The sequence below is a fragment of the Vespa crabro genome, chromosome 7 (genome assembly GCF_910589235.1).
Source record: "Vespa crabro chromosome 7, iyVesCrab1.2, whole genome shotgun sequence".
NCBI lineage: Eukaryota > Metazoa > Arthropoda > Insecta > Hymenoptera > Vespidae > Vespa > Vespa crabro.
The window spans coordinates 6,365,001-6,382,500 of NC_060961.1; the positions used below are offsets into that span (position 1 = coordinate 6,365,001).

General features: G+C 28.0%; 1 protein-coding gene across 3 annotated transcripts in view; it reads left to right on the forward strand.

Moving 5' to 3' along the window:
* LOC124425541 overlaps window positions 1-17,500 on the forward strand; it is a 91,730-nt gene that overhangs the window by 9,025 nt on the left and 65,205 nt on the right. Inside the window, exon 1 of one of the 3 annotated variants that reach the window (XM_046966004.1) lies at window positions 9,160-9,800. The exons of the other annotated variants lie outside the window; for them this stretch is intronic. The gene's annotated coding sequence lies outside the window, so the exon portion shown is untranslated. Of the gene's footprint in view, window positions 1-9,159; window positions 9,801-17,500 lie in introns of those variants that run through there. 3 annotated transcript variants of the gene reach the window in all.

Below are 17,500 nucleotides of genomic sequence, written 5' to 3' on the forward strand. Positions count from 1 at the left end.
GAAGAGGAATGGAGATAAAAGAAAAATTAAAAAAGAAGAAGATCGTAGATTAGAAAAGTAACAAGAAGAAAACGAGAGTAAAATGTAATTATAATATATAAATGTAAATATAATAAGGATAAGAGTAATGAGAATTAGAAAAATAATACGAAGAAGAATGAGTGTGAATTAGAGAAGTAATAAAGAAAGAAAAAAAAGGAAAGAAAAAAGAGAAATGCAAATTGGGAAAAAATAATATTAGAAAAAGACAAATAACGTGCGGAACGTAAATTAGAAAAATAAATGTAAGAATAAGAAATAATAAAAAAGTAATGGTGAAGGAATGAGAATTTTATAAAAAAAAAAAGAAAAAAGCAGAAAAAATAAAATAAAAAGAATGAGAGGTTAGAAAAATAAGAATATATGGAAAAATATATATAAATGGAAACAAGAAGAAAAAGGACATCGAAGTAATATGTACAAGGTCATCTAAGCGTGTTAATTTAAGACAAATATTCTGTCCATCTCTCTCTCTCTCTCTCTCTCTCTCTCTCTCTTTCTCTCTCTCTCTTTCTCTCTCTCTCTTTCTCTCTCTCTCTTTCTCTCTCTTTCTCTTTCTCTTTCTTGAAAATCCTTTCGTTTGAGTTCCGTTATTTGAAGTACAGTGCACTAACAAGGAACTAGACGATAGTCAGGATCAGTGAAAACGCTAATTACTACGGAGAAATCATTAATTATGTCGCTCCTACGTTCACTGTAATGTATATATATCTCGAGATTATCTATCTTTATTTCTCTTTCTTTCTTTCTTTCTTTTTCTCTCTCTCTCTCTCTCTCTCTCTCACGAATTACATTTTTCCGTCGACGTTAACTATGCGAAGAGCTCCCACGACTGAAGAACTGAAGAACTTCAAGATCACGGACTCGCCGACGATTCTTTTAATTATTCCCGACATTTTCTTCTCTCTCTCCCTCCCTCTCTCTTTCTCTCTTTCTCTCTCTCTTTCTCTTTTTTTTTATGTTTTTCTTACTCCTTTCTCTCTCTCTCTCTCCCTCTCTTTCTTTCTTTCTCCCCCTCTCTCTATTTCTCTCTCTCTCTCCCTCTCTTTCTTTCTTTCTCCCCCCTCTCTCTATTTCTCTCTCTCTCTCTTTCTCTCTCTCTCTCTTGCTCTTTCTCTATTAAAGTGTTGGCATTCACGAGAGCTGTACGAACAACTTAATAATGGCCGATCCTTTGCGATCGAGAAAGGATTTATTATTACGATCCTTTAGCTCGCGTGTTCATGTCTTTAACACGAACTCAATCCCGTGATAAAATTTAATCCTTTACACTTTTTATTTATTGATTTATCTATTTATTTATTTGTTACTTCTTCTTTTTTCTTTTTCTTTTTCTTTTTTTTTGTGATTCTTTCAGCAAGAACTCTTTTTTTTCTTTACATATCGCGTAGTAATACTTTTTTTTAATTAGAAATAAATATAGTAACCTACATACTTCGTTCTAATGGAGTTATGAAGTTTTGTAAAAAAAAAATTATTATTGTAAAATGTCAATCTAAAAAAATAGTCGAGTCATGCGCGACATTCGAATGTATCTACATATTATCTATGATAGAAAATTTGATATCTAGTCAAATATAATAGATATTTAATAGAAGTATCCGATGAGAAAAAATTCATGATTGAGTTGGATTTGACGTGGGAGTATGTGAAAAAAGAAGAAAAAGGAAAAGGGAAAGAATTCACGTTGAATCAAATTCGATATGTAAAGTTAAAAGATCAGAAGTTAGTTTCAACGAGTCAATCGATAAATTTATATTACAGAAATTTTGTTAAAGGACGAATTTTTGTAAATTTTGTTTTTGAATTTAAACTTGTCGCGTTGAATTATAATTTCTTTTTTATACATATATACGTACATACATACATATATATATATACACATAATTTTTTTTCCTCTCTTTTTTCTTTCTTTTTTTTTTTTTTATTGTCATTTAAATTAACGACGTCGCTAATGATCGTCGTCAACGTCGTGACTATGCGACGAAGAAGGCTCGCATCTTCTTTACAGTGCTCATTTTCGTGAAAATAACTCGGAAGGACGATGATGATCGCAATTAGAGATAGATGCGAACGCAATGAACGAACGCAGCTTCGACAATGGCAGCTGAGCGGTGCGGGTGCGCGGGGGAAGGTTTCGTAAACAATATGGCGCTAGATCATCGCTGAGAACGGCAAATTAAATGACACCTACGTACGTAAGTAACTAGGTATGCGCTTATGCTCACGCAAGTCAATGAGAATATCTATGTATTATATTTTATTTTCCATTTGTAATTTACTTTCCTACAACCATTTGGACGACGTTAATTAATATCACTACGCTAATTATATGTCGAAGTCGATGTTGGGAATTGTTTGGAAACAATAATGATATTTAATTAATTTATAAAAAAAAAATTTAATATTTTTCTTCGATGAGACATTACCCAAGAAAAGAAAAGAAAAAAAGGAAAAAAAAAGAAATCGAAAGGAAAATGTGAACTTCTCATATTTCATTGATTGAAAATTCTCGCCGATTTGATAACGTCCGAAAATGTAACAAGAAATGTAAAAACTGCTAAGTTCAAACAATGAAGAATTTAAAGAAGAACAATTAAGATAGACAAGCTTTTCAACTTGTACGTTACGAGGATAGTATCAGAAGAATTAATTTTAATATTTAAAAATATTGTCATTGATCTAATCACAAATATCTTATATCGTTGAAAGTGAAACCTGCGAAATTTAAATGGTATGTACGTTCATATATATATATATGTATTTATCATACATATACTTATAGAATAAAGAATAAGAATGTAATGTAATCGAGATTAAAAAATTGAACTTTCGAAATCCCTTTGCGAAAAAAAAGGAAAGAAAAAGAAAAAAAAGAAAACAGAAAAAACAAAACAAGACAGGGTCCCATTGTAATAATGTAAAAGTGGAATTTCGATACGCTCAGCGTCTTCATTGTTGTAAAAGCAACAGCAAACGGTGTTTTCACTCTTTTCTCATGGAGAATCCTATCTCTCCGTCTCTGTTTACCGATCCCGATCCCTAAGAAGTCGCGCGAAGCCATCATCGCTAAGCGCGGAAGTGTGGTGAGTTTTACGAGGCAAAGATTTTTTCTTCAATTTTACAGTACGGCATTTGAGTCTCGGTCAGTGGACTTGAGTCATTGAAAGACGAAGAAGACGAATAAGAATAAGAGGAAGAAGAAGAAGAAGAAGCCTAGCTAGCTGAAAGGAACGAAGGAAAGAGACCGACCCCATCTTTGATGTGAATACCTCAACGAACTGGAATTCACGATACACTTACTTACAGGGTGTTCCAGAATAAATTGGATGATATATATTAGGGGGGGGGTGGATATTACAAAACGTCGAAACGATAAACAATAAAAAAAAAGAAAAAACATTCATATAGACATAGTTTGTCTCGGTTTACTTTGTTTATTTTTTTTTTCTTTTCTTTACTATTCTTTTTGAGTTATAGCGGAATTTTTTTTTTTTTTTCGACAAAAACATTATCCATTTACTATTAACGAAAAAATTCGTATTAACACAATACATCCTACTCGAGTTTGTTTTTTTCCTTGTTTCTTTTTTTTTTTTAATTACAGCAGAATTAAATTTGATTCAGTAAATTATATATTATTGAGTTACATCGATCTGACGAAGGAATTATTCGTTAAAAACAAAAACAAAACGCTATGCTACAATCTCAAAAATAAAGTGATATATATATGACATTGTGTTCGTACGAATTTCTTTTTCATTTGTTTCTTTTTTTTTTTTTTTTTTTTTAAATATCACAAAGCAGCTAATATCCAAAAGTGTAATATTTCTTACTTGTTCTGAGACACCGTGTATGTGTCTCGTATACTTACACTACTAGCCGGTTTATATTCGCAAACTATACCATGGATCGATAACTTTAAAATAACGATATCATTTCCAACATCGTTCCTTTAACACATTCACCATAATATATGTAGGTATAATATCCTTCCTTATATACATTCACCGATGACCGTCACTGAGGTTTCCTTCTGTTTACGCGACGATGGTCATCAGGGGAGGAAGACGGACGGGTGGGAGGAAAGGAACAGACAAATGAACATGTTCTTGCACTTGATATTTTTTTTTTGTTCTTTTGCAATTCAATACTATAATTTGATTCAGTTTGATTTTTTATTACTCTTTTTATCGCATTATTGAAGACTATTCAGGTAATCGTTGAAGTACATGGTGGGCTTAAAGTTCCTAGGTGATTTAAAAAAAAAAAAAAGGAACTTTAATTGCCATTCTTTCAGATTCTTTGGACTGATCTTTTTTTCTTTTTATTTTTTTTTGTTTTTTTTTTTTATGTTTTAGATCGCAAACAATTATAAGTTTAATCATTAATTTACAAGGCTAATAAAATGTTTCGAAAATAAAGAATTGATGTTTGAAGATTAATTTGGAAACTTTCGATTACATCTTGTGTAAAAAACATTCCGTATAAAATTATCGTTATTATGGTATTTGAACGTTTGACATATTTATTATTATTTATTAATTTTTGATACATGTATTATCAATTTTGTCTTGAATTTTTAATATTTTTCTTTTCTTTCTTTTTCTTTTCTTTTTTTTTTTTGATTTTAATTTTGATCTCTTCTTTTGTTTATTATCAAATTATCAATCAAGAAATGTATATCAGTTAATCCGATTTAACGATGAATGACTCATTATAATCATATGAGCTTTTTTATTACGAATTGAAATTTTTTCTGTAATATTTGAAACTATTTAATATTTTTCGATCTTTATTATTTACTTTCTTATTTTAACTTATAAAGATAATATGCTTGAATTTTTCGTATTTCCGGCTTTCACCTTCAATCTTGTATGACATATATTCATGAAGTTAGATAAATGACGATATCTCGACAATATTCTAAATCATAAATCTTTCTAATACTTTAATAAATATTGATATCTAAGATGTAAAATTCTTTTGATCTTTTTAATTGTCGGAATAAAATTAAATTAATCCGTAATCTTGAGATATTTAAATACCATATTAATTTTACGACGATATCGTTTTATATATCCTAAAGCATAAACTTTTTTTTTACAATTTTCATTCAAAAAGAAAATTTCTTATTAATCAATTCGCAAAGTGTTACATTTATATGTAAATCAAATAATATCATTAATGTCTGATTATATAAAAATACATGACTTTGTACGTCGAAACATGTCAAATATAAACTTTGATAAATTATTCGATTCGTCAAGGTTGAAACTACATGATGGCTTATGTCGTATATAAACGGATGGATCCGTTCTAATAAAGGGCAATCGATCGACAGGAATGCAGGAGAGGCGAGGTCGATCTCAAACAAGTATCATGAAGCTCCACAAATTTATATATACATATACATACACATATATATATATATAGACATATGTATATACGTATATGTATATATTCCATATACATTTAATCTATCTCATTCTTTTTCTCTTTCTCTTTTTCCGTCACAAATATTACATATCTATAGTTATTGAGAAGACGAGTACCAAAGTTGTTGGTGCTCGTATAAGTTGCCAATATTGCGACCTACGAGGATGGTATGAATGTTGCTAACGTAAAAAAATTTTTCTATCTATTTCGTAGTAGGATAGGATCGAACGGGAGAAGAGCGAATAGAATATATGGCCATGATATTTACTAAGCCTCGGTATCCGCGCGTGAAAGTGTTCACTTCTTGCGAACGTCCAACGCATACGAACTCATGTAACGAATGCCTTTAACCAAATAACGATTATGGCTTGGATATAAATTATGCTTCATAATATATATTGGTACATATGCGATATAACACGTACCTATGTGTATATACAGGGTGGTCCTTTTAAGTAAGGCCACCTAAATATCTCTTTGGCTTATTGTAATGCAAAAAATATTTTTTTTCGTAATGTGTATGATATCAAAGGATCAATGTCTGGCAAGTATATCTTTTTTCGGAGTTATCAAGAACATCGGTGTTTCTTTAACACATAACTACATTTCTTTTATTACATCATGTAGTTAATAAAAAAAATACTTTCAGATATGTATAATATGACCTTGAAATGACCTTGATCTTTGGAAATTAATGTTTTGCGTAAAACTGATGTTTATCGAGATCGAAGGTTTTGATCAAGATTCGTAATCAAAAGAGTGAAATGATTGAAAGATCTATACATTGGACGTTTCAGGAAATATATTACGTAAAATTTTAATTGATTAAGACGACGAAGACGATGGAAAAAAACTGAAGATTGCCGAAGAAAGATAGTCGAAGATAGTCGAGAATAGCCGAAGATTGCAGAAGATTTTCGAAAATGACTGATGATGATATCTTCAGCTGTTGTCGTCGTCTATCCTCTTCGTTCTTCTTATGTCAAATACTTATATATATATTTTTTCTTTTTTTTTTTTTTAATATGATTTATACCAAATGGATCACTATTGAATAAGTAAGATCCTAATTTGATTGAGAATGATAGATTTATGCAATGCTTATTTTGATAAAGAAATATTTTTAAACTGAATAAATAAAATATGAAGTAAGAAAAAATAAAATTAAAATAATAATTATACTTGTAAGAGTTAGAAATATAGTATATATACTCAAGGAAAATGTTATTATTTTTTTTTGTCACTTCCATATTTACCTGGTCAGTATTTTTTTTTTTTTTTTTAATTATTTCTGAGCATTTTGTGAAACAAATGGTCAGTATATATGAATATTTTGATCAGTACTTGTAATAAAATATCAGTACGTAATACAAGTGATTAGTATAAATAATTACGTTTATAGGGTTGCATTTTGATTGCATTTAGATTTATTAGAAATATTGACTATACATATGAAATATTGACAAATTATTATAATTATAAATATTTTCACTGATATATTAAGTTTCCATATTAATCGGTATATTATTGATTACTTATATTAAGTACTGATGTCTTATGATAAATATTTATGGTTTATTTCAAGTACTAATTAAAAATATTTATTGATAAATTCTGATTCGTAAAGAATAATGGCATTTTTTGTATCTATTAAAATTTTTTCTTCTTTTCTTTCTCTCTTTTCTTTTTTCCTTTCTCCTCTTCATATTTTGCGGAGATAGAAGAAGAGTAAAATAAAAGGATCTCGTTGAGAAGGAGGTGAAGGTGATATTAGAAGAGAGAAACGTTGAAAATAGCCGAGAATAGAGTGGCTCGTAAAAAGGTCAGCAACACCGGCACAAATCCTAGCGGCTACGGACGTTTAGGGGTGCCTAATCCCGAATGAAATCAATTTTGCGCTAAGAAAAGAGAGAAAAAGGAAGAAAGAATGAGAGAAAGAGAGAGAGAGGGAGGAGAGAGAGAGATCAAATATCTCTAAAAGGTTTTTCACCAAAAGACACTTCGAGTTTCTGGTAAAGTTAAGTATAAATTCTTGTGGAACTCGTCTCCAAGATCCTATGATTTTTTTTTTGTAGTTTTATTTACTTATTTTTCTTTTTCTCTTTTTGTTTATTTTTTATTTATTCTCCTTCTTTGCATTTGATAAAGGTATATATATATATATATATATATATATATATATATATATATATATAGAGGGGAGAGAATTCTCCAAAATAGATTTGACCGCCCACTAAAAACATTCCAGTACCATAAAACGTTTCTATCCCTTCGTTGGCACGCGCTTTAGTATCCTAAAAATAAGACTACAATAAGATAAATCACTTTGTGGAATAAATTAGCGATAAAATGAATGAAATAGAGAGAGACAGAGAGACAGAGAGAGAGAGAGAAAGAGAGAGGGAGAGAGAAGGGAAATTTGTTGTTTTGAGATCGAAGATGCAAAATAACGATCAAGTGATAAAAAACAAGATCGCAATGGTATATGATATTATTCATTCAATAAGTATTAATGATATTAAAAATAAATTAGAACTGATCTTAGATGGTTAGATGATAGGGATGTAATATAATAGATTATTTGGTAAAGAAATATGTAATTTAATAAATTTATCGATTAATGAAATAGAAACGTAAATAGATATAATCAATTAATATAATACGTTACGTATACATAGTTGAAAAACTTTTATTCTTTATATTTCATTGAAATTATTATAAATATATTCGTGTCTAGATGTATTACAATAATTATTTTCTATTGAATACTTTCATTTTCAAATTTTATTTCGATTATTATTATTATATGTTATTATTATTAAGACATAGTAAACAAAAAAAAAAGAAAAACAATAAAAAAAATACTTGGTAAAGAGTACGTGGATATATATATAAAAAAAAAAAGAAATGTCTAATTCGAAAATAAATAATGATAATAAATTACATTGTAAAGCACACAAATTCAATGTTAAAACATGTCATAAACAAAAATAAGTATAAAATTATAATTATAAAACAATACATAAAATATAAAAATAAATATAAAACAATACATAAAAAGAGTCTGGATGCGCGAAAATATGAAAGTTCGGTTTAAAAAAAATTCAACAACAAATTCTTTGATACAACAAAAAATTATGAACATATATCAAATAAATAAATAGATAGATACATTTACACACATATATATATATATATTTTCAAAATCTTCTATATATCTTTTATACAATATCTTCTATATATAAAAAATAAGTTACAAATATTATTAGACAAATACAAATATATATATATATATATATATATATATATATATATATATATATATATATATGATATATAAATTTACGAAAATTTAATTTTGACATTTATAACAAGTATATGTTAACCAATATGGATTCAATTCAACGTCATTGAAGTCGATGGGTGGTAGTAGTAGTGGTAATAATAGTGGTAGTAGTAGTAATAGTAGTAATAGTAGTAGTAGTAGTAGTAGTAGTAGTACCCTTCGGGCTTTCGAGGCTTCTCATGAAGAAGGACAGTAGAGTAGGGGGATACGAGGTGGTACGGGCACCTTTCTCGTGGCGCTCGCCTCGTGGAATGGCAAAAAGAGAGGAGAACCTCTCTGACGTCACAACGTGTTCTCTCGACGGTGCCGCTAGCCTCTCACTCGTTCGCCGACGCTCGGCCCGTTCGGTTCACCTTGTGTCTTCTCTTATTCGTCATCTCTATATCTATATCCCTATCTCTGTCTTTCTTTCTTTCATTCCTTTTTCTTCTTTTTCTTTTTTCTTTTAAATATATTATCCCTTATAACCAGACAATACCCATTTATCGTAGCCATTTTCGTGTTGATCTTTTGTGATCGATTGTATCAAAAAAAGAAAAAGAAAAAAAAAATAAAAAAAAAAAAAGAAAGAAAAAAAAATAAATAAATGAACAAATAATAAAATAAAAAGAAGAGCATAAATTTGGACTTGTGTATTGGACTAACAAAAGGGAGCATCGAAATTAATTAACGCGAGTGTTGAGATGAATTTTTGTTCTCTCTTTTTTTCTTTTTTTTTCTTCCTTTCTTTTTTTTTTCCATCGAAAATTCAACAGTGCTCTACGCGTCATTGATTTGTAGTTGAATCCGGTCTTTCTTAACTTTTTCTTTCCTTTTCTTTTCTTTTTTTTCTTCTTTCTTTTTTTTTTTTCTTTTTTCGAACTCGTAGTTCTGTTTTATCAGTGCGTAACGAATTTGTAAGTATTGGTTCTTACAATTAGTGCGATATGATCTTGCTCTGGATACGATTTCGGATGGATTAGAAGGCAGGCACAGGGTGAGTTTTCTCGTTAATTATATTGCGTATCTTCTAATATGACATTTATTTGATATAAAGTTTCGCAAAGAAAGAAAGATACGTTGATATTATAAAATTCAATCTTTTCTTTTCGATTTTCCAATAAAATAATATTATCGTTAATCAATTTATAGTATGATTATATTTTATACTAATAGTAAAGACAAAATTTATATTTAGCAAAGAGGTTATATCTATGAATATAAATTAACAATAAATTTTTTATCGTAAAAACAAAGAAAAAAATAATGAAAACAAAAATTTGATTCAGTTATTAGATAAAATAATTAAAGGAGAAGAAAAAAATGAATGCGCGTAAGAATTTTTGACTTTCGGTAAAAATCGTAACAATTTTTCTTTTTTTTTTTTTTTTTTTCTTTTTGTTCTCATAGAGATTTCAATTTGCAGAGATTATTTTTCTAGATATTTTAATTTATAGAAATTTCTTTTTTATTTTTTCTTGCACTTCATAGAGATTATTTTTATAGATATTACACTTCGTGACATTAGATGTCCTGATTTAATCGGATAATTAAAAGAACCTACTTAAAAATATACGGACATTCAGAAATATACATTATATATACACACACATACATATATATATATCTAATTGTACAATTTTTGTTTATCTAATGTTATCATGAAAATTGAAAAATAAATGAAAAAGGGAAGGGACGGGTGAAAAAGAGGTGGGGGGAGGGTGAAGGGTAATTTTGGATTACTATGTCCGGTTAAGCAAGGAGAGGATAAACTCGCGTGCCACTCGTTTTGCGCATTCCACGTCGCGGTGAAACGCGGCCACCTGTTTCTTCGCGAGCCTTACACGGACATTAATCCTTTGTATGCGTCGAAGCCACCTTCGGCTACGGTTAACGGTCCACCGTCAACCCGGGTCTTCGACTGGATCTAATTTTTACTGATTCTGATATCAAAAATGAAATCTGTCTGATAAATTAGATCTTCGAATCATAGATCATTGATCATAGATCGTTATTAAATGTATAGTGTTTTAAGTGCCGATCGAACGTGATTGTCTTATTTCCGTAACGAACAAGTGAAAGCGCGCGAAAAGATTGCGATTTCAAATCCAAATTCGATCGAAGGAATTTCTAATTTTTCTTAGAAACTTATTGGAAAAATGTATTGTTAAAAAAAAAGAAAAAAAAAAGAATATAAATCTTTTAATGGTTATTATAAAAATTATGTTTTTTCTTTTTTCTTTCTAATGATAAAAAAGAAGTCTTTCCTCCTTCGAGTTTATTGATCATTCAATTTTTCTAAATCAATTTTTGTAATAAATTTTTTAATCGATTGTACGATATTATTCGATTGAATGACACCATGTATTCCAATGAATACTCTTTATTATTTTTCTCGAAGAAGTTTCTATTCCTTTTCTTTTTTCTTTCTTTTTGATTTATTAAAAAAATATTGAGCATTAGATGAGAATACAAATTTTTCTATGATAATAATAATGATAATAATAATAATAATAATAATAATAATAAAATAATTTTATTTCAATATTAAATTCTGGTTTTTATTATCAAATCGATCGTAAAAATTTTTAACATAATTTATTCAATCTTATTCAGGTGAAAAACACCATGTAAATTTATTCAAACTATGGTACTTACATATATACATATATATATATATATATATATGTACACAATACATAGATATTGCCATAACGTAAGTAATTACACAGTATCCGGTAACTCATAAATGCTTCGACATTACGTTCGACCTAAGTGGCATAAGGAGACTTTAATGCTAGCATGTCATAGTATGTTTGTTATATCAAGTGAATTTAGCGAATCTCCGGAAGTCAAACGACTAATTATCGTCTATGCACACATTATGGATATATACACACACACATTTATATATATATATATATATATATATATAATTATCATTATTATAATAATAATTATTATTATTGTTTTTATATTTTATTTATTGTATTTTGTTTGTTGAAGTGAATTTAACAAATCTCCGGATGTCTAACTACTAATTATCATTTATGTATTCATGGTGTTTATATTTCATTATCTATCCATATATTATGCATAATATGTCGTATTTTTATTGTTGATGTGTGAGAATTTAGCAAATCTCCGGAAGTTAAACGATCAATTATTATTTATACCTATACTGTATGTACATTATTTATGTATACATTATATATATATTTACATAAATATAAGTATATATATATATATGTATTATTATTACAATTAATGATAAAATAAATTCATAATTAAATAATATATATAATGAAAAATAATTATTATATATATACACAAGCATACGTAAATATATAAAAGTCGATACAATATATGTGCTGATGGAAAAAAAAGAGATAAAGAAAATTTAAAGGAAGATGATTTTTACGATCGTTCTTAAAGAGAATTTGAAACGTATTCTTCGTTCTAAGAAGTCGAGAGGTCGCTCTTAATTATTTCCATCACGAACGCCGTGTTTCCATGGTGAAGTAAGATAGATAGATAGATAGATAGAGAGAGAGAGAGAGAAAGAGAGAGAGAGAGAGAGAAAGAAAGAGAGAGAAGGAGAGAGAATATCTTGGGAAGGTGGAAATGCCTGTAGGATAAAGGAGCAACGTTTTGCGATTCGCTTCCACGAATCGCTTGGAGCATCGAACCGGAGACTTAGCGAGCACGAGCATAGTAGTCGTAATAGTCGTAGTATAGTAGTAGTATAGTCGTAGTAGTCGAGAGGACTCTTCCGAAGAGTCCAGTTCCAGTAAACATCTTCCTATCTTTTCTTTTCTTTTTCTCTCTTACGCTCTCTCTCTCTCTTTCTCGCTCTCTCGCTCTTTCTATCTGTGTCTCTTTGGGTGGACTGACCTCCGATATCTCTTCCATTCTAACGTTCGCGGCATCTTTTATTCTTATTTCTCAATGGTCCCTTTCACTTTTTCTTTTTTGTTCCTGTTGTTGTTGTTGATGTTTTTTTGTTGTTGTTGTTTTTTTATTTTTTTTAATTTATTTTTATCTATTTTTAGTTTCTTCGGAGGATTTATCTTCTTGTCCTTTTTATGCTTCTTCTCTTTTTATCTCTCTTCGTTCTTTTTCGTTTTTTTCCTTAGTCTTTTATTTTTTTTTACTTGCTTTTATTTATTTATTTTTTTTTTTCAAATTAAAATTATGAAATTTATGATGTAGGTTTTCGGTCATTTTTATTATCTCTTCTTCTTCTTCTTCTTTTTGTTTTTTTTTGGAAGTTCGAAGTACATCTTAGTTCTTTCTCAAACTTCTTTTACTCATCCTTCGTACAAATTTTTATTAAAATTATATAATTTCTCAGTTATTTGTTTTTTTTTTTGTTTAGATTTGTCCTATATCTCACGATTGTCTTCATTTTTATTTTCGTTAAATTCATAATTATCTTTCCTCACTTTTATTTATGTTTCTTTTTTTTCTTCCTTTGGGTTTTTTCTTTTTTCTTTCGAAGTTGCTCGTTCTCGTCTCTTTTTCTTCTTTTGCTTCTGATTTCGTTCATGTTTGTCATATTAACTAAAAAAAAAAAAACTAAAAAAACTAAAAAATAATTCTCATACACTCCACATAATTCTTCTTTTTCTTGTTAACAGTTATAATAATGATCTTTTTTAAAAATTTTACTTCTCACCTTTCCCACGTATTTATCTCAATTTCTCTTACGAATTCAATACGATTTCACGAGTTTCGCGAAAGTTTCGATTATCACAAGAGTCTCTTCTTTTTCATTTAGAACGAATCGATCGGTTCGATTGATCGACCGATCGATCGAACGAACGAACGATCGATGATCGGTCGATCGATCGTTACCGTCTGAATCGAATCGCACGAATGATGATTACGAATTTTTATCATGCTTCCTTCTTTCTCATTGCATGGAAACGATCTTGTCGAAAAGGAAACTATTATAAGAAAATGAAAAAAAAAGATATATATATATATATATATGATCTGATAATTTTCTTTTCTCAAAAAGTTCCTAGATAATTTTTAAAAAATCAATTACGCTGCTGCGAAACTCTTTTAGGCTATTTTCATTTCTTTTTTTCTTTCTTCGTCGATTTTACAAAACTAGGAACATAGTTTGTAAGGTTATTAGATTTAATAAGTCTCGAAAAAGATTAATTGATTTTTCAAATCATCTAGGAACTTTTGGTTCTTCCTTCCATTCGTCCATTCTGTACATAACGTAAAGTTTTTTTTTTTTTTTTTTTTTTTTTTTTGATAAATGAATACGTAAAAACATTTGTTTTTTTTTCATCTTCGGTGCAAAGTTTACGAAGTATGCTGATGCAAGCTAGCAATCATTTTGCAGCTACTACTTACATCGTACTTGAAAGAAAGAAAGATAAAAATAGAGATAAAGATAAAGATAGATGGAGAGAGAGAGAGAGAGAGAGAGAGAGAGAGAGAGAGAGAGAGAGAGAGAGAGAGAGAGAGAGAGAAAGAGAGAGAAAGAGAGAGAAAGAGAGAGAGAGAAAGAGAGAGAGAGAAAGAGAGAGAGAAAAAGAGAGAGAAAGAGAGAGAGAGAGAGATACACACACACAATCGAATTAATTACTTGACTATTAAATGTTAGAAAAAGGAATGGCGGAAGAATGAACGAACGAATGTACGTTAGTACGTTAGGTGAAGTTGACGTTTGTTGTCTCGCCGTGTGAGTACAGCTGTTTCACCTTTCCTTTCTCTATCTCTCTCTCTTTCTCTCTCTCTCTTTCTTTCTCTTTCTCTTTCTATCTCGAACAAACTTTCTTAATCGATCGTCGTTAAATCCTCCAGTGAAACCAACAACGTCTGTTCTTTACTTTAAGAAAATTTGTATCCACTTTATTAAACGAAATATTCTTAATATTGTATCCCTTTTTTTTTCTTTCTTTTTTCTTCGTTTTCGTTTTCCTTCTTACTTTTTTTTTCTCTCGATCTAATAGAAACGCAAAATTAAATCAAATAGGAATTTATGTATTATACATATGTATTTCTATCGAATATAATTTTTCTTTTTTTCTATTGTTCGATTTAACGCATTAAATTCCTTATTTTATTTTTATAATCATTTTAAATGAAAGAATTATTAAATTGTTTGAATATTAAAACATTAAAAAAATATCAAAAAATATAAATGATAAAATGTAGAAATTTTTTATTGGAGAAGTAAGAAATGATCAAAAATTAAGAAAAATGAACAAAAAGAAAAAAAAAGAAAAAAAAAGAAAAAGAAAAGAAAAACAAGAACGAACACAAAGAATAATAAGAATGAAACGAAAATAATCTATATAAAACATAAAAAATACTATTGATAGTATCAAGAAAGTGATTTCGTTTTCATACTTATATTTCGCAAAAAAGGAGGTCAACTATACTCTCAACGTTGTATATATTATAAGTACATATTATATATAAATATATATATATATATATATATATATATATATATATATATATATGCACAAACACATTGTGTTGCATTATACATATATATATATGTATATGTACGTACATATGTTCGTTTCATAATAGAACGTAAGAATAGATGCACGTAGTCATTCGAGATGACTTTTAGACGGCGCCTTGCTGGTACTCGTTACGGCTCATCGCTCGTTTGCAAACACTCGTCGCATAATCGACGAACAACTATCGATCTCTAGTCTCTACGAAAGATCGATTATACTCGAGAGTCGTGCAAGACCATAATCGACTTCTGCGAACATATTTGCATCCATCCTTCTTATTCTTTTTCTTTTCTTTTTTTTTTTTACAATAGAATTAATTTGAAAAATCAAAAAAAATGAATAAGACGAAGTTTTATTTTCGTATTAGTTTGTTTACTATAATAATACAATAGCAATCGTTATTACTAATAGTACTTATTTATAATAATAATAATAATAATAATAATAATAATAATAATAATAATAATAATAATAAATTTTTTATTAAATTTTGTTATACAAAAAATTTATATTTAAATTTATTATAAAAAAGTATAAAAAGAAATATATAAAAAAATAAAAAACTAAAAAATTTTATTGCATATATATTATTATTTGCATTTATTAATTATTAAATTTAATAATAAAATTATTTCATTATCATTGTTTATTGAGATAATCTTTTTTTTCTTTTTTTAACTTGTATACAAATTTTTGCACAATCATGATAAATTGAAAATATTTTCTTTTCTTTTTTTTTTAAATAAAAAATACAATTTTTTATTTATTAAACACCAATATATTTAAAGTTAATTAATATATTTATTTATTATAATCTTCATTTAGATTATATAAAATTCTCTATATTTGTTTGTTTTTTCAAACTATCATTTTATAGATAGTATAATTATTATAATTTTATTCCTATCTTTTTCTTTTTCATTTGAATTAATTACGTTACGTAATAGCTAATTTAGATTTCGTCGTATTATTTTTTCTTCCCCCCAGCCCTGTCTCTCTCTTTCTCGTTCTCTTTTGCATTTCGTACATGAATACGTAATCACTCAGTTTAATGTGTTACAAGGTCGAGAGACGATGGTTTTCTAGAAAGAGAATTTATATATTCTTATTAGACGATAAAACTCTGTCTCTTTCTCTCTCTCTCTCTTTCTCTCTCTCTCTTTCTTTCTCTCTCTCTCTCTCTCTCTCTCTCTCTCTTTTCCTCTCTCTCTCTCTTTTGTTTTCGTTGTTCCGTCTTCTCATAATAATTTATGTACCTATATAAGAAGAAAATTTATTTATAGATATTCCTAGAGGATAATTGTCTGTAACTAATCTCATCCTTCAATACAATGATGTCAATAGTTAACATTATGTGAAAAATATTTTCAATATATATACTTACAATTCATCGATGATTCTTATATACATATATATAGTACGTGTATATCTACGAACATATATATTTATTTATGTAGATATATATATATATATATATATATATATATATATATACCGAATTAAACCGCAAGAATCATGAGTATCGTGAATTATTGTCGTTATTAGTACGTATACGAGGTATATACTCGGCCTTGAAAATATTGCATAAATCGACAAAAGTGATACTTCGAACACGTTCGTTCTTTTTTCTTTTTCCTTTTTTTTCTTTTTTTTTTTTTTGTTTATTCAGTATCATTATATTATTTTTTCATTTTTTCCCCCATTTTTTTTTTATAATTTCTTATAAAGAAAAAGAACAGAGATATCATCATCATGAGATCATGAAATTGATTGAAATCAATGATTTGTGTTATTGCGTTAAAGCAATGAGAAGAATAAAAAAGTTGAGATTAATTTAATCGATTGAATGCATGTGATCGTCGGTTGATTTTTAATAATATATATAATAATTTGATTTGAAAAAAAAAAATATATATATATATATAAATTATCTTATGTATATCGTTTTGATCGACTTAAAAATTCTTTTTTTGAACGTAGAAATTGTTGAAAATGTTCGCTAATTATTAAACAAAATAATTTTTTATTATTGCATTATAGCTGCCATTATTATAGTTATTATTATTTTTTTTCTATATGTTAAAGAAGATGGTAAAATTACCGGATGTATCTCAGGTTATACAAGAAGGAATATATTTTTATACAAAATGAATATATACGTTTCAGTACTAGTTATATGGGATCATCTTTATTGGTTAAA